Genomic DNA, 14265 nt, shown 5'->3' on the forward strand with positions numbered 1-14265 from the left:
TATCTGAAAAAAAGAAAAGTTTAAATAGTTTTGTTAAATAACTTAATAATATTAAAATAATTATATACAAATATTCTCATGTATAAATATAAATAAAGAAATATTTTCAATTGCATTCCAAAGACCCTTCCCAGTCAGGGTTCCACAGCAACCACAGCACCAAGACTGCCCTCATCGTCGCCACCAACGGCATCAGGACCCTGCTGGATAACGGCGAGACCGCAGCACTCATCCTCCTAGACCTCTCTGCTGCCTTCGAAACCGGCTGCCACCGCACACTCCTCGCATGCCTCCATGCTGCAGGGATCCGAGACAAGGCTCTGGATTAGACCACCACCTTCCTCTCCGGCAGAACCCAGTTCATCCGCCTCCCTCCATTCCATTCCAGGGCCTCCGAGATCATCTGCGGCATACCCCAGGCCCAACGCTGTTCAACATTTACAGGGCTCGCTCGCACAAGTAGCCTGACAGCAGGACCTCAACATAATCTCCGACGCCGACAACACTCAGCTGTTGCTCTCCCTCACCAAGGACCCCATCACCGCCAAAGCCAACCTCCACGAAGGAATGAAGGCCGTCGCCGACTGGATGAAGACCAGCCGTCTGAAGCTGAACTCGGACAAGACGGGGGTCCTCATCCTCGGCTCCAACCTTTCAGCCTGGGACGACTCCTGGTGGCCGACGGTACCGGGGGCAGCCCCGACACCCACCGACCATGCAAGCAATCTGGGAATCATCCTCGACTCAATGCTCTCAATGACCAAACAGGTCATCACCGTCTCCTCCTCCTGCTTCAACACCCTCTGCATGCTCCGCAAGATCTACAGATGGATCCCGACAGATACAAGAAAGACGGTCACCCAGGCCCTCGTCAGCAGCAGACTCGACGGCGGAAACGCCCTCTATGCGGGAGCCCCGACCAAGCACATCAAACGACTTCAGCACATGCAAAATGCCTCGGCACAACTGATCCTCGATGTAACACGCCACAGCCACATCACCCCCACCTGAGAAACCTGCACTGGCTCCCCGTGTACATGAGAATATCCTTCAAGCTCCTCACCCACGCTCACAAGGCACTCCACAAGCCTGGCCCAGCCTACCTCAACAGACGGTTCTCCTTCTACATCCCCAACTGCCAGCTACGCTCCACCAACCTCTCACTCGCCACCGTCCTGTGCATCCAAAGAATAACCACCGGTGGGAGATCCTTCTCCCACCTCACCGCCTAGACATGGAACACCCTCCCACTGAGCCTACGACAGACCCAAGACCTGCTGACCTTCAGGAGTATACTCAAGACCTGGCTTTTCAATCAGTAGCGCCCCCCCCAGTGCCTTGAGACCATTGCGGGTATGTAGTGCGCTTTACAAATCATTGATTGATTGAAAGCTATGTCAGACATTGCACAATTCCTACAATTAGAAGACCTCACAACCTATACAACAGAATAACAAAGCACAACTAAAGGATTTCTCTACTGCTAACCAAATCAAATCTAAAGTGCAGTCTGTCAACTCTTAAGGCCTGCATAATGTTGTGATTGAGGTACGTCTCTACTTGCACATATATTCTCATATGTGTCATACATTTGAAGATGCTTTACATATAAAACAAAAGGTTTAATGCTCCGGAACTCATAGCTCATCTGCTGGAGAACTGGCTTGATTTACTATGTTATGAATTGCAAATGTAGCCGCTGCTTGCCGTGGCTCATAGTATTGCGGATAGAAGCCGGTGGAGATCACGATTGCGCAAAACACTGCAGCTGTGGAAGAAAGACCTGAGTGTTTGTAAACCCTATATGGAACAAGAAAACACTAGATGACTTCCACAAAAAAGCCACCCAAAAACAAGGATGATGCCCCGCATGAGTTGGAGAATCAGTTTATACTCCCTATACCTCTGTGACCCCCGAAGAAGGGCACTTGCAGCCCGAAATGCATTGTTTTTTTTTAGAATAAACGCTGCCTTTTGGCGAACCCTGCTTCAGTCATATTTATGTAGAGAGGTCAGGATGGACACATCATGAATATCAGAAACTTGGACAATGGCATACAATTCCACATGTGGATGAGCACTTAAATGAATGTGGAACAAATAGGAAAAGAAGAAAGCATATAAAGAATATATTGATGAGTAAAAAAGAAAGGATATAGGCCGAAATGGCGCAATTAAGCTGTGCGAGTGGTTGTAGGCTTCTTCGAACGCCACTGCTATTATGTTGTGTTTCAGTTTTTGGTGTCACAACGGTTTGGCACTTCACCATTCTGCATGCATTTAAAGGAGAAAGTGGAAACGTTTGAACAGTAAAAGTCAAAAAGCAAAAATAAAAGGTGTGCATCCCATCCTCATATTGAATTTACATATAAAACAAGCATACATATATTTGTATGCTTCTTTTTTATATAGTACACTAGCAAAAAGTACAGACATGCATGCATGGTTTCAGAAACATAATGAAATTTACAGCACAAACATGTGAAGGGTTACTGCTTTGTTTTTACCTATACTCAATACCTAACTATTACTTCTTTCTATATCATTCTTCCCTCTTTCTATACCTCTCTTCCCATTTCTCCACCCCTGATCTCTCTTTGTGCACCCCTCTTGAATGTTTCTAAACTTCTTGTATTTGTTTCTATAACTCTCCTGCCTCTTTGTGCCCCTCTGTTGCTTCTTTCTGTACTTCTCTTGCTTCTTTATACAGCTCTCTTGCGTCTTTCTGTACCCCTGTTGCCTCGTTATGCACCCTTCTTTGTGCATCTCTGTTGCCTCTTTCAGCACCCTTGCCTCTTTCTGCACCTTGTTTGCTTCCTTCTCAACTACTCGTGCTTCTTTCTGCAACTCTCATGCTTCGTTCTGTACCTGTGTTGCCTCTTTCTGCACCCTTATTCCCGCCTTGTGTACCTCTGTTGACTCTTTCTGCACCCCTCTACCTTCTTTCTACACCCATGTTGCCTCTTTCTGTACCTCTGTTGCCTCTTTCTGCACCCCTCAAGCCTCTTTCTGCACTTCTGTCACTTCTTTCTGCAGTTCTCTTGCCTGTACTTCCATCTCTCTTGTCTCGTTCTACACCCCTGTTCCCTTTTTCTGCACCACCCTTGTCTTTTTGTGCACCTCTGTTGATTCTTTCTGCACTTGCTTCTTTTTGTAATGTTCTTTCAAAATGTTGGTACTCCTCTTGCTTCTTTCAGCATACCTGTTTCTCCTTCTCCACCTCTTTTGGTTCTTTCTACAATACTCTTGCTTCTTTATATACCCGTCTTGCTTCTTTCTGCACCCCTCTTCCCTCTTTTTTTACCACTCTTGTCTCTTTCTGCATCTCTGTTGCTTCATTCTGTACTCCTTGTGCCTCTTTCTCTACACTACGTAAGTCTTTCTGCACCTCTCTTCTTTCTCTCTGCACTTCTCTTGCTTCTTTGTACACTTTTAATACTCCTTCTGCACCACTCCTACCTCTTTTCACATCCTTCATCCCTCTTTCTTAACCTCATCACTGCGGCGCGAATTCCGCCGCAGTGCTGAACATTCCGATCGCGGGCGTGGTCATGGCGGCTACCGGCCGTCAACAGCACACGCCCACCGTGACTCATGACGGCCGGGAGCCGTCATGAGCATCGAAGAGGTTAACCTCTCTTGACTCTTTCTGCACTGCTTCGCCTCTTTCTGCACCTCTTTTGCTTGTTTATGTACTTATCTTGCTTTTTTCTGTACCTATCTTGCTTCTTGCTTCTGTATGTGCCCCTGTTGCTACTTTCTATACACTTCTTCCCTCTTTGCGCACCTCTGTTGGCTCTTTCTGCACTCCTCTTCCCTCTTTCTGTACCTCTTTTGTCTCTTCCTGCACCTCTGTTGCTTCTTTCTACACTACTCTTGCCTCTTTCACTATACCACTAGCCTCTTTTTCTATCTCTCTTCCTTCTCTCTACACTTCTCTTACTTCTTTGTACACTCCTGATACTCCTTCTGCACCACTCTTGACTCTTTTTATATCCTTCTACCCTCTTTCTGACCCTATCTTGCCTCTTTCTGCAAACATCCTGCCTCTTTCTGCACCCCTGTTGCTTGTTTGAGTACTTCTCTTTCTTCTTTCTGTACATTTCTTGCTTCTTTCTGTGGCCCTGTTGCCTCTTTCTACATCCTTATTTCCTCTTTGTACACCTCTCTTGATTCTTTCTGTACCCCTCTTCCCTCTTTATGTACCTCTCTTGTCTCTCACTGTACCTCTCTTGCTTCTTTCTGTATTTCTCTTGCCTCTTTCTTTACCCTACTTCCCTCTTTCTGCACCTCTCTTACTTTTTTCTCGACTACTCTTGCCTCTTTCTGCACTTCTGTTACCCTTTCTGCACCCCTCTTACCATTTTCTATATCCTTCTTCCCTCTTTCTACATTTCTCTTGAATTTTCTTCACCCCTCTTTCCTTTTACTGCAGCTCTCTTCCTTATTTCAGCAACTATCTTGCCTCTTTCTGCAGTTGTCTTGTCTCCTTCTGCACCTCTGTTGCTTCTTTCAAACCTCTCTTGCAAATTTCTATATCCCTCATCACTCCTTCTGCAACCCTATCGCCTCCTTTTGCACCGCTGTTTCTTCTGTATGCACTTCTCTTGCTTCTTTGTTATTTATTTTGGATATATTCAATACCTAACAACTAGTGACATGGTAAAGCAGCAGCACCAGAAAACTAACATTTAATATAGGATGACTGACAAATTAGTGATAATGATACTTTGTAAGACTCTCTGGAAAAGTTCACTTGAAGTGCACTAAATAGGTTCCGGGTTATATATCAGGACCTAATTGAAAGGGTGTCCGATGATCTCGAGAAGCATGAGGCTGCCTGGGCAGTTAAATTGCAAGATCCGGATGCGGATCTTGACAAAGCTTTATATCTGGACAAGCAGGTACTACGGTCCTCAAATCTGAAGGTGTAGCATTTTAAAACACTCTTCAATTTGTACTATACACCATCTAAGTTACATGATTGGGGTATGAGGACGGATAGCAACTGCCCCAGATGTCAGAAAGGCCCGGGGGATCTCTTGCACATGTTCTTTTATTGTGAGAAGCTTAGCACGATCAAAACCGAGATCGGAAAATTCCTGGAGGCTGCTAGGCTTCAAGATCAGTCTATCCCCGACAGTGATGATCCTCGGGAGCGATAGTAAGCTGGGCCTCAATAACAGTGAAACGGAGGCATTCATCTTCCTAGCCGTCGCTGTACTGCGTATCCTGCTGTCAGCTGCTTGGAAAGACTCAAATGCCCCAACTTTTCAAATTTTCAAATGTGGCTGACTAGGCTTCTTGGTATCCACAATATTGAATCCACACTATATTTGCATAAGGGTAGGAAACTGTGTGATTTTGGCTGCAAAATCTGGGCTCCCCTGAAAGTTTGGAGGGAGGGCCAACCATAACTAATTAGGGTTGGGTTTGCTGGGACCCGATGTTTATGTTGGTAAAATCCCCTGGACATATTTTATGGACCTCCTGTAAATATCCGAAAAGCCTCCCCCCCCCCCAGTCAGTCATATTCATATATATTTATATGTGTATTTATATACCTATTTATATATATATGTCTTTTATGGAATATCTACGGTATATTAATAAATTGCTCTGTTATATGATATATATTTTTTTTTTACTGTAAGTAAATTCTTTATTGCTCGGTTAATTAAAACCATTACAATGTGTGACATTCTGCGGCATTCAAAACAACTTTTAAGGAATGGGGAAGGAATAATAAGTAGCAGAAGGGAAGGGGAAGAAAGTTTAAAAACGAGTATAAAAACTATGTTACAAAAAGGCTGTCACTGGTTCCAGTGAGCTTTGCTGGAGCACAAAATTGTCATTCAAACAGTGTTCTTAGGTCTCGACGAGGATCGGTTCGATGGCTGTGGGCCTCGTTTTTTTCACAAAATTGTCCAGAAATGTTACTGATCGGCAGATCAGTTGTGGGTCCACTGAACATAGAATCTGGACTATCGCGGATTGACAGGTGCGGACTCCTTGCTCGTTGAGTTTGTCTTTCAGCCAGTGCCTCCGATCTTGATACATGGCAGGACAGATACAAACTATGTGCATAATGTCTTGTTTACCTGCGCCACAAAGATCGCATTCCGTTGTTTCTTGCGATCTCCATTTAGGTTGTTCTAGTTTTGTGGGCAGAATGCCCATCCGTAAATGGAGGAATTTACGTTTAAGTGTCAGCGAGAATGCGGTGTCTAGGTAAACTGCTGGAGCGAGCCTTGTGTACGATTTAATAGTCATCCAGGCGTGGGTTTGGGTGATTTTCTAAAATTCTGAAGACTTGCTGCATTATGAATTTGATTATTTTGTACATTGTTTCTCTCTTTTGTACCATATGAATTCTCAATAAAAATGTATTAAAAAAAAGAAGTGCACTAAATAAATCTAAGTGTCTCTTTGAAATAAAAAAGTGCACTCTCTCAACTTTTAACGTCTTCATGATCTTCTGTTTAAAATATGTATGAACTTGCACATGTATTGTGATGTTTCTTATACATCTGAACATACAATACATATAAAACACATGAATAAATCAATTTCTGTGTTTCTTTGATATATGATACTACTAACAAAAGGTACAGACATATGCATGCATGTGCTTAAGAAGATTGTGAGATTACACCAAAGACATATGAAAGATTGCTGCTATATCTTTCACTAGGAACAACACCCAATTGTAGTCATAGAACGATGAAGCAGCAGCAAAAATGTGAGGTTTAAGGTATATTAAGAAAATAATTAATTATAATGCTACTTTGTATCAGTCTGTAGAAAGCTACATATAACCATACCATATAATTTTCATTATCAGCAACAAATCTGTACAGCAATCTGTCAAGTTTTAAGATATGCAAGGTGTTGTAACTAAGGTATATCTCTATTTCCACATATTATGCATCTGACTATTCTGGACATATAAAACACAAGTATACATGTATTTGTATATTACTTTAATATATGATATTGCTACCGAAAGGTACAGAAGTATGTATAAATGGTTTTCATAGCAAGTTAAGTCTTACAGATAAGATATAAGATCGGTGTATCTCAGTGATTACTTTACTCCATGGGTAGTGCCTGGATTATTGTATGACTGCAAGGGTAATGTCTATATAATTGCAAGAGACATTGGCTACTAATTAACTGAATGCATAAGAGTAGACATAGAGATTGTGTGCTTGGATAAGTGCCTGAATCGACCCTGAATGCATAGATGACTGTATAATGAGTGACTACATGAATGAATAAGTACAACAGTAGTGTCTAGGTGTTTTGTATGAGTGCAACAATACTAGTTGGGTAGTTGCAGAAAAGGATAAATACTAAGTGTACGAACTGGCTGATTACATGTATTTATTTATTTATATAAAGTTTTATATAGCGCGAACTTGACCCTAGAGGGTATCAGAGCGCTTTACATTTATCATGGTTGCATTAAAAATTACATCAGTTACAAGAGCATAGTAAGGTATAGTACACAAAAACAATGTTGCGAGAATTTGAAGGAGAGAGGGGAGGAAGAAGTCATAGCAGGGAGATGAGGAAGAACTGTGCTCATTTACCCGGCTGGGTAGATGACGGTCGAGGGGGAAAACAGTGCCAATCTCAATAGCTGTCTAGCAGCTCCACCGGGCATCAGCCACATGTTGCTCAGGTCTCAGAATTCAGGAAAAACAGTTTTGAGTTGATTTGATTTGAAAAGTTTTATATAATGCTGGCTAGACCAGGAGGTATCAGAGCGCTTTACCAGAGGATTGTTGCATTACAAGCTACATCTAAAAAAGTTTTATATAGCGTTGGATAGACCCGGAGGTATCAGAACGCTTCACCAGAGGATTGTTGCATTACAAGTTACATCAGTTACAATAGCGTTGTAAAAGTACAGTAAACAAAAATGAAGTTGCGAGAATTCAAATGTAAGGAGGGAGGAAGCAGCCATAGCAGGCCAGAGTTACAGAAGTTTGTTATGGGAGGGGAGGGATGGGGGAAACAGGGAGACGGGGAGAAACTGGGCCCAATCTCCAGCTGCATAAGTACATAAGTACTGCCTGAGTTATTTAATGAGTGCATCAGTAAATAAATGAATGCACAGGTCATGACTGACAGCATGGATAACTGCATGGATAGTGCCTGAGTGATTGCATGAGTGCAAGGGTATTGTCTATAAAATTAGAGGACTGCATGAGTACTACCTGAGTGATTAAAGAAGTGCATAGGTAATGCTTGTATGATTGCATGACTGCATAGGTAGTGCCTGAGTGATTGAAGGAGTGCACGGGTACTGTCTGAGTGATTGAAGAACTGCATAGGTTACTCCTGGGTGATTATATGAGTGCAAAGATAATGCTGGCGTCATTAGAGCAATGCACAGATGCTGCCTTGGTGCATCAAAAAATGCATATAGAGTGCCTGACTAATTAGAACAATGCATAGATAGTACCTGGGTGATTGTATGAGTGCAAGAGTTCAGCCTGGTTCATTACATAGGTGCATGTGTAGCGGCTGGATGATTGAAGGAGTGCTTTGGTAATGCCTGTCTGATTGCATGAGTGCAGGGACAATGCCTAGGTGATTGTATGATTACAGACATAATTCCTGGGTAATTGCATGATTGCAGGGTTAGTGTCAAAGTGAATGTATGACTGCAGGTGAAGTGCCTGTGTGATTCTATGAGAACAAGAGTGGTGCCTTGGTGATTGCAGGAGTACTAAGGTGGTGCCTGGGTGACTGCATGAGTGCATAGGTAGTGCCTGAGTGATTTTATAAGGCAATGAGTACTGGCTGAGTTATTGGAAGAGTGTAGAGATACTGACAGGGTGATTTGAGGAGAGCAAGGGTAGTACCTGATTGATACAACCAGTGTATAGCTAATGCATTGGTGATTGCATGATTGCAGAGGTAATGTCTGTGGGATTAGAGGAGTACATAGGTAATTGCAAAAAAGAACAAGTGATGGACTGAATGTGGATCAATGTCACACACTCCCCCAGTCAAAAGATCTGGGCCCAAATCCATCGTTTTTTTGCACTCCACACCACCCTGGGTCAGATAATGGCTTTATGCAAATCAGCTCTGACCCTGTTGCCCCATGGGAACAGTCCAGTCCGAACTACAACAGCCATATCTTTCCCAGACCGGAATCAAGCATCCGAGGACCGGACCGGTTTCGAGGTAACACCTCTCTTCAGCCCGGCTAGCTTGATTCCAAGTGGTGTGGAGTGCCTGGGACCCACGTCTGGGCATCCCCAGCGCACTTAGGGCGGCAATTGCAAAAAAGAACAAGTGATGGACTGAATGTGGATCAATGTCACACACTCCCCCAGTCAAAAGATCTGGGCCCAAATCCATCGTTTTTTTGCACTCCACACCACCCTGGGTCAGATAATGGCTTTATGCAAATCAGCTCTGACCCTGTTGCCCCATGGGAACAGTCCAGTCCGAACTACAACAGCCATATCTTTCCCAGACCGGAATCAAGCATCCGAGGACCGGACCGGTTTCGAGGTAACACCTCTCTTCAGCCCGGCTAGCTTGATTCCAAGTGGTGTGGAGTGCCTGGGACCCACGTCTGGGCATCCCCAGCGCACTTAGGGCGGCAATTGCAAAAAAGAACAAGTGATGGACTGAATGTGGATCAATGTCACACACTCCCCCAGTCAAAAGATCTGGGCCCAAATCCATCGTTTTTTTGCACTCCACACCACCCTGGGTCAGATAATGGCTTTATGCAAATCAGCTCTGACCCTGTTGCCCCATGGGAACAGTCCAGTCCGAACTACAACAGCCATATCTTTCCCAGACCGGAATCAAGCATCCGAGGACCGGACCGGTTTCGAGGTAACACCTCTCTTCAGCCCGGCTAGCTTGATTCCAAGTGGTGTGGAGTGCCTGGGACCCACGTCTGGGCATCCCCAGCGCACTTAGGGCGGCAATTGCAAAAAAGAACAAGTGATGGACTGAATGTGGATCAATGTCACACACTCCCCCAGTCAAAAGATCTGGGCCCATTGATCCACATTCAGTCCATCACTTGTTCTTTTTTGCAATTGCCGCCCTAAGTGCGCTGGGGATGCCCAGACGTGGGTCCCAGGCACTCCACACCACTTGGAGTCAAGCTAGCCGGGCTGAAGAGAGGTGTTACCTCGAAACCGGTCCGGTCCTCGGATGCTTGATTCCGGTCTGGGAAAGATATGGCTGTTGTAGTTCGGACTGGACTGTTCCCATGGGGCAACAGGGTCAGAGCTGATTTGCATAAAGCCATTATCTGACCCAGGGTGGTGTGGAGTGCAAAAAAACGATGGATTTGGGCCCAGATCTTTTGACTGGGGGAGTGTGTGACATTGATCCACATTCAGTCCATCACTTGTTCTTTTTTGCAATTGCCGCCCCAAGTGCGCTGGGGATGCCCAGACGTGGGTCCCAGGCACTCCACACCACTTGGAGTCAAGCTAGCCGGGCTGAAGAGAGGTGTTACCTCGAAACCGGTCCGGTCCTCGGATGCTTGATTCCGGTCTGGGAAAGATATGGCTGTTGTAGTTCGGACTGGACTGTTCCCATGGGGCAACAGGGTCAGAGCTGATTTGCATAAAGCCATTATCTGACCCAGGGTGGTGTGGAGTACAAAAAAACGACGGATTTGGGCCCAGATCTTTTGACTGGGGGAGTGTGTGACATTGATCCACATTCAGTCCATCACTTGTTCTTTTTTGCAATTGCCGCCCTAAGTGCGCTGGGGATGCCCAGACGTGGGTCCCAGGCACTCCACACCACTTGGAGTCAAGCTAGCCGGGCTGAAGAGAGGTGTTACCTCGAAACCGGTCCGGTCCTCGGATGCTTGATTCCGGTCTGGGAAAGATATGGCTGTTGTAGTTCGGACTGGACTGTTCCCATGGGGCAACAGGGTCAGAGCTGATTTGCATAAAGCCATTATCTGACCCAGGGTGGTGTGGAGTGCAAAAAAACGATGGATTTGGGCCCAGATCTTTTGACTGGGGGAGTGTGTGACATTGATCCACATTCAGTCCATCACTTGTTCTTTTTTGCAATTGCCGCCCTAAGTGCGCTGGGGATGCCCAGACGTGGGTCCCAGGCACTCCACACCACTTGGAGTCAAGCTAGCCGGGCTGAAGAGAGGTGTTACCTCGAAACCGGTCCGGTCCTCGGATGCTTGATTCCGGTCTGGGAAAGATATGGCTGTTGTAGTTCGGACTGGACTGTTCCCATGGGGCAACAGGGTCAGAGCTGATTTGCATAAAGCCATTATCTGACCCAGGGTGGTGTGGAGTGCAAAAAAACGATGGATTTGGGCCCAGATCTTTTGACTGGGGGAGTGTGTGACATTGATCCACATTCAGTCCATCACTTGTTCTTTTTTGCAATTGCCGCCCTAAGTGCGCTGGGGATGCCCAGACGTGGGTCCCAGGCACTCCACACCACTTGGAGTCAAGCTAGCCGGGCTGAAGAGAGGTGTTACCTCGAAACCGGTCCGGTCCTCGGATGCTTGATTCCGGTCTGGGAAAGATATGGCTGTTGTAGTTCGGACTGGACTGTTCCCATGGGGCAACAGGGTCAGAGCTGATTTGCATAAAGCCATTATCTGACCCAGGGTGGTGTGGAGTGCAAAAAAACGATGGATTTGGGCCCAGATCTTTTGACTGGGGGAGTGTGTGACATTGATCCACATTCAGTCCATCACTTGTTCTTTTTTACATAGGTAATGTCTGATGGCATTAGTTAAGGGTAATATCTGGGGGATTACAGGACTACATAGGAAGTACAAGGGTGATTTTATAAGTGCATCAGTACTGCCTGGGTAATTGGAGTAGTACTGTGGTAATTCCTCAGTGATTGGAGGAGTGTATAGATCCTGACAGGGTGATTAGAGGAGTGCAAGGGTTGTGCCTGGGAGATTAAACCAGTGTATAGCTAACACATTGGTGATTGCACGATTGCAGGACTAATGTCTTGGGGATTAGTGGAGTACATAGGTAATGTCTGGGTGATTGCATGATTTGAGGGATAATATCTGGGCGATTACAGCAGTACTTAGAAAGTGACTGGGAGATTTTAAGTGCTTCGGTACTGCCTAGGTGATTAGTACTATTGTGGTAGTGCCTCAGTGAATGGAGGAGTGTAAAGGTAGTGCCTAGGTGATTTTAAAGGTGCATGGGCACTGGCTAAGTGATTGGAGTAGTGCATAGATCCTGAGAGAGTGATTGGAGGAGTGCAAAGGTATTGCCTGGGTTATTGAACCAGTGTATGGCTAATGCATTGGTGATTGCATGAGTGCAGAGTGAATCTCTGGGGGATTAGAAGAGTATATAGGTAAAACCTGGGTGATTGCATGAGTGCAGAGGTAATGTCCGGGGGATTATAGAAGTACATAGGAAGTGCTTGGGTGATTTTATAAGTGCATCAATACTGCCTAGTTTATTGCAATAGTACTGTGGAACTGCCTTAGTGATTGGAGTGTAGAGGTAGTATCTGGGTGATTTTATAAATGCATGTGCACTGGCTGAGTTGTTACATAATTACAGGGATAGTTCCAGCTTCATTGGAAGAGTGGAAAGGTAGTGCCTGGATAATTATATAAGTGCATGGGTAGTGGCTGGGTGATCGAAGGACTGCAGGGGTTGTGGCTGAGTGATTGAAGGAGTGCAGGGGTTGTGCCTGGGTGATTGCATGAGAACAAAGGTACTAGCTGGGTGATTAGAGGTGTACTAATGTAGTGCCAGGGTGATTGTAAAAGTGCATAGGTAGTGCCGGAGGGATTTTAGGTACTGGCTTAGTGATTGCAGGAGTGCATAGATCCTGACAGGGTGATTGGAGGAGTGCAAGGGCATTGCCTGGGTGATTGAACCAGTGTATAGCTAATGCATTGGTGATTGCAGGAGTGCAGAAGTAATATCTGGAGGATTTGAGGAGTACATGGGTAATGTGTGAGTGATTGCAAGAGTTAAAGGGTAATCACAAGAGTACATAGGAACTGCCTGGGTTATTAGAGGAGTACATACGTAATGTATGGGTGATTGCATGAGTTGAGGGGTAATTTCTGGGGGACTACATGAGTATATGGGAACTGCATGGGTGATTTTATAAGTGTGTGGGTACCAGGTAAGAAATTAGAGGAGTGCATAGATCCTGACAGGGTGAATGGTAGAGTGCAAGGGTAGTACCTGGGTAATCGAATCAGTGTATAGCCAATGAATTAGTGATTGGATGAGCGCAAAGGTATTGTCTGCTGGATTAGAGGAAGACATAGGAAATGCCTGGGTAATTGAACAAGTGCAGGGGTAAAGTCTGTGGGATTACAGAAGCACATAAGAAGTGCCTGGGTGATTATATAAGTGCAGTGGTACTGCCTGGTTGATTGCAGTTGCAAAAGAAACAATTGATGGACGGAATGCTGAACAATGCAAACATTCACCCCAGTCATGGAGATCTGGGTTTAATCCATCATTCTTTTGCTCACCACACCAACCCAGTTTGGACCCAGCCATATGCAAATCACTCTTGACCCTGTTCCTTGTGGGAACAGTCCAGCCCGAACTGCCAAGCCCAGTCCTCCCTGGACCAGAAACAAGCATCTTGTGACCAGTTTCAGGGCATCACCATTCATCAGCCAGGCTAGCTTGATTCTAGTGGTGTAGTGATCACGGACCCCACGTCTGGGCATACCCTTCCCACTCAGGGCAACACATGCAAAGGAAACAATTGATGGACAGGATGCTGGACAATTCAAACATTCACCCCAGTCACCAAGATCTGGGTTTAATCCATCATTCTTTTGCTCACCACACCAACCCAGTTTGGACCCAGCCATATGCATATCAGTCTTAACCTTGTTCTTTGTGGTAACAGTCCAGCCCGAACTGCCAAGCCAGGTCCTCCCTGGACCAGAAACAAGCATCCTGGGACCGGTTTCAGGGCATCACCCTTCATCAGCCAGGCTAGCTTGATTCCAGTTGTGTAGTGAGCATGGAACCCACGTCTGGGCATACCCTTCCCACTTAGGGTGACACATACAAAAGAAACAATTGATGGACGGAATGCTGGACAGTGCAAACATTTACCCCCATTCACAAAGATATGGGTTTAATCCATCACTCTTTTGCTCACCACACCAACCCAGTTTGCACCCAGCCATATGCAAATCAGTCTTGACCCTGTTCCTTGTGGGAACAGTCCAGCCCGAACTGCCAAGCCAGGCCCTCCCTGGACTGGAAACAAGCA

The sequence above is a fragment of the Lissotriton helveticus genome, chromosome 7 (genome assembly GCF_964261635.1).
Source record: "Lissotriton helveticus chromosome 7, aLisHel1.1, whole genome shotgun sequence".
In the NCBI taxonomy this organism is placed as follows: Eukaryota; Metazoa; Chordata; class Amphibia; order Caudata; family Salamandridae; genus Lissotriton; species Lissotriton helveticus.